This window comes from Neophocaena asiaeorientalis, unplaced genomic scaffold, assembly GCF_003031525.2.
Source record: "Neophocaena asiaeorientalis asiaeorientalis breed wild unplaced genomic scaffold, Neophocaena_asiaeorientalis_V1.1 scaffold487, whole genome shotgun sequence".
In the NCBI taxonomy this organism is placed as follows: domain Eukaryota; kingdom Metazoa; phylum Chordata; class Mammalia; order Artiodactyla; family Phocoenidae; genus Neophocaena; species Neophocaena asiaeorientalis.
The window spans coordinates 1,601,225-1,608,139 of record NW_020173398.1 but is presented as its reverse complement, the minus strand read 5'-3'; positions in this window follow the sequence as shown (position 1 = coordinate 1,608,139).

Here is a 6,915-nt window from a genome sequence, read left to right as displayed (position 1 = left end):
TTAAAGACCTAAATGTAAGGCCAGACACTATAAAACTCTTAGAGGAAAATATAGGCAGAACACTCTATGACATAAATCACAGCAAGATCCTTTTGGCCTCACCTCCTAAAGAAATGGAAATAAAAAGAAAAATAAACAAATGGGACCTAATGAAAGCTTTTTCACAGCAAAGGAAACCATAAACAAGACAAAAAGACAACCATAAACAAGACAAAAAGAAACCATAAACAAGACAAAAGGACAACCCTCAGAATGGGAGAAAATATTTGCAAATGAAGCAACAGACAGAGGATTAATCTCCAAAATTTACAAGCAGCTCATGCAGCTCAATATCAAAAAAACAAACAACCCAATCTAGATCATCTCAGTGCTTTTTGGCCACCTAGCAGGGTGGGATAGGGAGGGTGGGAGGGAGGGAGATGCAAGAGGGAAGCGATATGGGAACATATGTATATGTATAATTGATTCACTCTGTTATAAAGTAGAAACTAACACACCATTGTAAAAAGAAATTATACTCCAATAAAGGTGTTTTTAAAAAAGAAAAGTGAAAGTGGGGGAGGAGACTGAAAAAAAAAAAGATGTGGCACATATACACAATGGAATATTACTCAGCCATAGAAAGAAACGAAATTGAGTTATTTGTAGTGAGGTGGATGGACCTAAAGTCTGTCACACAGAGTGAAGTAAGTCAGAAAGAGAAAGACAAATACCATATGCTAACACATATATATGGAATCTAAAGAAAAAAAAAGAAGGTTCTAAAGAATGTAGGGGCAGAACAGGAATAAAGACACAGACATAGATAATGGACTTGAGGACATGAAGAGGGGGAAGAGTAAACTGGGACGAAGTGAGAGAGTGGCATGGACATATGTGCACTACCAAATGTAAAATAGATAGCTAGTGGGAAGCAGCTGCATAGCATAGGGAGATCAGCTTGGTGCTTTTTGACCACCTAGAGGGGTGGGTTGGGGAGTGTGGGAGGGAGACACAAGAGGGAGGAGCTATGAGGATATATGTATATGTATAGCTGATTCACTTTGTTATAAAGCAGAAACTAACAGAGCATTGTAAAGCAATTATACTCCAATAAAGATGTTAAAAATAAATAAATAAAATAAAGACTGTTATATGAGACAAAGAAGGACACTACGTAATGATGGATGGATGAATCCAAGAAGAAGATATAACAATTTTTAATATATATGCACCCTACATAGGAGCACCTAAATATATAATGCAAATACTAACAGCCATAAACAGAGAAATCAACAGTAACACAATAATAGTGGGGGACTTTAACACCTCACTTTCATCAATGCACAGATCATCCAGTCAGGAAATCAATGAGGAACACAGGCCTTAAATGACACATTAGACCAAGTATTTATAGAGCATTCCATCCAAAAGCAGCAAAATACACATTCTTCTCATGTGCACATGGAACATTTTCCAGGATTGACCACGTGCTGGGCCAATAAGCTAGCCTCAGTAAATTTAAGAAAATTGAAATCATATCAAGTATCTTTTCCGACCCCAATGCAATGAAATTAGAAATCAATTATGAGAAAAGAAACTGTAAAAAGCACAAACACATGGAGGCTACATAAATCAAAAAGAAATAAAAAAATACTTAGAGACAAAAGAAAACAAACGCACAATGATCCAAAACCTATATGATGCAGCAAAAGCAGTTCTGGGGCTTCCCTGGTGGTGCAGTCATTGAGAATCCGCCTGCCAATGCAGGGGACATGGGTTCGAGCCCTGGTCTGGGAAGATCCCACATGCCGCGGAGCTACTGGGCCCATGAGCCACAATTACTGAGCCTGTGCATCTGGAGTCTGTGCTCCGCAACAACAGAGGCCGCGATAGTGAGAGGCTCACGCACCGTGATGAAGAGTGGCCCCCGCTTGCCACAACTAGAGAAAGCCCACACACAGAAACGAAGACCCAACACAGCCATAAATAAATAAATAAATAAATAAAAAGCAGTTCTAAGAGGGAAGTTTATAGCAATACACTCTTATCTCAGGAAACAAGAAAAATCTCAAATAAACAACCTAACCTTACACTTAAAGCAACTAGAGAAAGAAAAACAAACAAAACCTAAAGTTAGTAGAAGGAAAGATATCATAAAGATCAGAGCAGAAATAAATGAAATAGAGACAAAGAAAACAATAACAAAGGTCAATGAAACTAAAATCTGGTTTTTTAAAAAGATAAACAAAATTGATAAACCTTTAGCCAGACTCATCAAGAAAAAAAGGGAAAGGACTCAAATTAATACAATTAGAAATGAAAAAGAAGTTACAGTTGACACCACAGAAATACAAAAGATCATAAGAGACAACTACAAGCAACTGTATGCCAATAAAATGGACAACCTAAAAGAAATGGACAAATTCTTAGAAAGGTACAATCTCCCAAGACTAAGCCAGGAAGAAATAGAAAATATGAACAGACCGATCACAAGTACTGAAATTGAAACTGTGATTTTAAAACTCCCAACGAAGTCCAGAGGGCTTCACACGTGAATTTTATCAAACATTTTGAGAAGAGCTAACACCTATCCTTCTGAAACTCTTCCAAAAAATTGCAGAGGAAGGAAAACAAACTCATTTTACAAGACCACCATCACCCTGATACCAAAACCAGACAAAGATGTCACAAAGAAAGAAAATTACAAGCCAATATCACTGATGAATATAGATGCAAAAATCCTCAACAAAATACTAGCAATCTGAATCCAACAATATATTAAAAAAGGATTAAGTGGGATTTAATCCAGGGATGCAAGGATTTTTCAACATCCAGAAATCAATCAGTGTGATACACCACATCAAAAAATTGAAGAATAAAAACCCTATGATCATCTCAATAGATGCAGAAAAAGCTTTTAAAAAAATTCAACACCCATTTATGGTTAAAAAAAAAAAAAACTCTCCAGAAAGTGGACATAGAGGAAACATACCTCAATATAATAAAGGCCATATATGACAAACCTACAGCTAACATCATACTCAAGAGTGAAAAGCTGAAAGCATTTCCTCTAAGGTCAGGAGCAAGACAAGGATGTCCACTCTCGTCACTTTTATTTGACATAGTTTTGCAAATCCTAGCTATGGCAATCAAAGAAAAAGAAATAAAAGGAATCCAAATTGGAAAATAAAAAGTTAAACAGTCACTGTTTTCAGATGACATGATACTACACATAGAAAATCCTAAAGACACTACCAGAAAGCTACTAGAGCTCATCCATGAATTTGGTGAAGTTGCAGGTTACAAAATAAATACACAGATTTCTGTTGCATTTCTATACACCAACAATGAAAGATCACAAAGAGAAATTAAAGAAACAATCCCATTTACCATTGCATTAAAAAGAATAAAACACCTAGGAATAAACCTACCTAAGGAGACAAAAACCTGTACCCCAAAAACTATAAGATGCTGATGAAATAAATTGAAGATGACACAAACAGATGGAAAAATATACCATGTTCTTGGATTGGAAGAATAAATATTGTCAAAATGACTATATTACCCAAGGCAATCTACAGATTCAATGCAATCCCTATCAAATAACCAATGGAATTTTTCACAGAACTAGAACAAAAAATCTTAAAATTTGTATGGAGATACAAAAGACCCCGAATAGCCAAAGCAATCTTGAGAAAGAAAAAAAGGAGCTGGAGGAATCAGGCTGCCTGACTTCACCCTACTACAAAGCTATAGTCATCCAAACGGTATGGTCCTGGCACAAAAACAGACATATACATCAATGGAACAGTATAGAAAGCCCAGAAATAAACCCACACACCTATGGTCAATTAGTCTAAGACAAAGGAGGCAAGAGTATACAGTGGAGGAAAGACAGTCTCTTCAATAAATAGTGCTGGGAATACTGGACATCTACATGTGAAAAAAAATGAAATTAGAAAATTCTTTAACACCACACACAAAAATAAACTCAAAATGTATTAAAGGGGCTTCCCTGGTGGCGCAGTGGTTGAGAATCTGCCTGCCAATGCAGGGGACACGGGTTCGAGCCCTGGTCTGGGAAGCTCCCACATGCCGCGGAGCAACTAGCCCCGTGAGCCAAAATTACTGAGCCTGCACGCCTGGAGCCTGTGTTCCGCAACGAGAAAGGCTGCAATAGTGAGAGGCCCGTGCACCGCGATGAAGAGTAGCCCCCACTTGCCGCAACTAGAGGAAGCCCTCGCACAGAAACGAAGACCCAACACAGCCATAAATAAATAAATAAAAATTTTTTAAAAAATGTATTAAAGACTTAAATGTGAGACTGGACACTACAAAACTCTTAGAGGAAAACATAGGCAGAACACTCTGACATAAATTGCAGCAATATCTTTTTTGATCCATCTCCAGAGTAATGGAAATAAAAATAAAAATAAACAAATGGGACCTAATTTAACTCAGAAGCTTTTGCACAGCAAAGGAAACTATAAACAAAACAAAAGACAACTCACACAATGGGAGAAAATATTTGCAAATTATGTGACCAACAAAGGATTAGTCTCCAAAATTTACAAACAGCTCATGTGGCTTAATATCATCAAAACAAACACCCAATCACAAAATGGGCAAAAGACCTAAATAGACATTTCTCCAAAGAAGAGGCACGTGAAAAGATGCTCGACATCGCTAATTATTAGAGAAATGCAAATCAAAACCACAATGACGTATCACCTCACACCAGTCTGAATGGCTATCATCAAAAAATCCACAAACAATAAATGCTGGAGAGGGTGTGGAGAGAAGGGAACCCTCCTACACTGTTGGTGGGAATGTAAATTGATACAGACACTATGGAAAACAGTATGGAGGTTCCTTGAGAAACTAAAAATAGAGCTACCATATGACCCTTCAATCCCACTCCTGGGCATATATCCAGAGAAAAACACCGTCCGAAAGGATACATGCACCCCAATATTCATTGCAGCACTATTTACAATAGCCAAGATGTAGAAGCAGCCTAAATGTCCATCGACAGAGGAATGGATAAAGAAGATGTGGTACATATATACAATATAATATTACTCAGCTATTAAAAAGAATGAAATAATGCCATTTGCAGCAACATGGATGGACCTAGAGATTGTAAGTCTCTAGGTGAAGTAAGACATACTGATTGAAGTAAGTCAGAGAAAGAGAAATATCGTATGATGTTGCTTATATGCGGAACCTAAAAAAAAAATGATACAGATGGGCTTGTTTGCAGGACAGAAGCAGACTCACAGACTTGGAGAACGAACTTGTGGTTGCCAGGGGGGAAAGGTTAGGGGGGATAGTTAGGGAGTTTGGGATTGACATGTACACACTGCTAAATTTAAAATGGATGACCAGGGCTTCCCTGGTGGTGCAGTGGTTAAGAATCCACCCGCCAATGCAGGGGAGCCCTGGTCCGGGAAGGTACCACATGCTGCAGAGCAACTAAGCCCATGCGCCACAACTACTGAGCCTGTGAGACACAAATACTGAAGCCCGGGCACCTGGAGCCCGTCCATGCTCCGCAACAAGAGAAGATACCGTAATGAGATGCCTGCGCACCGTAACGAAGAGTAGCCCCCGCTCACCACAACTAGAGAAAGCCCGCGCACAGCAACAAAGACCCAACACAGCCAAAAAAAATTTTTTTTAAGTTTTTTTTAATGGATGACCAGCGGGGTCCTGCTGTGTAGCACAGGGAACTCTGCTCAATATTATGTAACAACCTAAATGGGAAAAGAATTTGAAAAAGAATAGATACATGTATATGTGTAACTGAATCACTTTGCTGTACACCTGAAACTAACACAACGTTGTTAATCAACAATACTCCGTTATAAAATAAAAAGTTAAAAAAAAAAAGACATAACAACAAGCATTGGTGAGGATGTGAAGAAATTAGAAGCCTCATACATTGCTACTGGGAATGTAAAATGGTGCAGCTGCCTTGAAATAATTTCACAGTTCCTCTAAATTTAAACATAGAGTTATCATATGACCCAGAAATTCCATTCCTGGGTATATACCCAAGAGAAATGAAAACGTATGTCACACACACAAAAAAAGTATACACAAATGTTTATAGCAGCCTTATTCACAATAGAAAAAATAAGATATTGTATACCTATGCAATGGAATACTATTTAGCAATAAAAAGAAACGAAGTATTGATATATGCTACAACATGGATGAGCCTCGAAAACATCATGTTAAGTGAAATAAACCAGTCACAAAAGACCACATATTCTATGTAATCATTTTTATGAAATGTCGAGAATAGGCAAATCTATAGACAAAAAGCAGATTTGCAGTTGCCAAGGGCTGAGGGAATTGGGGGTAATAGGGAGTGGCTACTTATAGGTACAGTGTTTCTTTTAGGGATGATGACAAAGTTCTAAAACTGATTGTTGTGATAGCTGTACAACTGAGTGAATATATTAAAAGCCATTGAATTGTTTAGTTTAAATGGGTTAATTGTATGCTATGTGAATTATAATCAAAATAAAGCTGTCATTTTAAAAAAGAAGAGTATATTCTATATCAGCGTAGAAAGTGGAGGGAACAAGCTTGACGTAAGAGAGGCCATGAGAATAATAGTATGTTTTTTTCTGATGAGAAAATAAATAAAAATAAATAAAATGGAATAATAATTCACATACTTGTTTTGATGATTAAATGAACGAATAGATGTAAAGTATTAGCACCTTCCCTGGCATATAATAAAGGCTCCATAATTGGTAGTTATTCCTATGAAAACAGTTTTTGCTCATATGGCATTGTGTGCTTTAGAAGACTAGAAGAACACATCCCATGAGAGTTCTTGACCCGGAGAACAGCCTAGGGAAGGGCACTACATAAAGTGTTCATTAGACAGAAACCCCACATCTCAGCAGAGTGCAAATC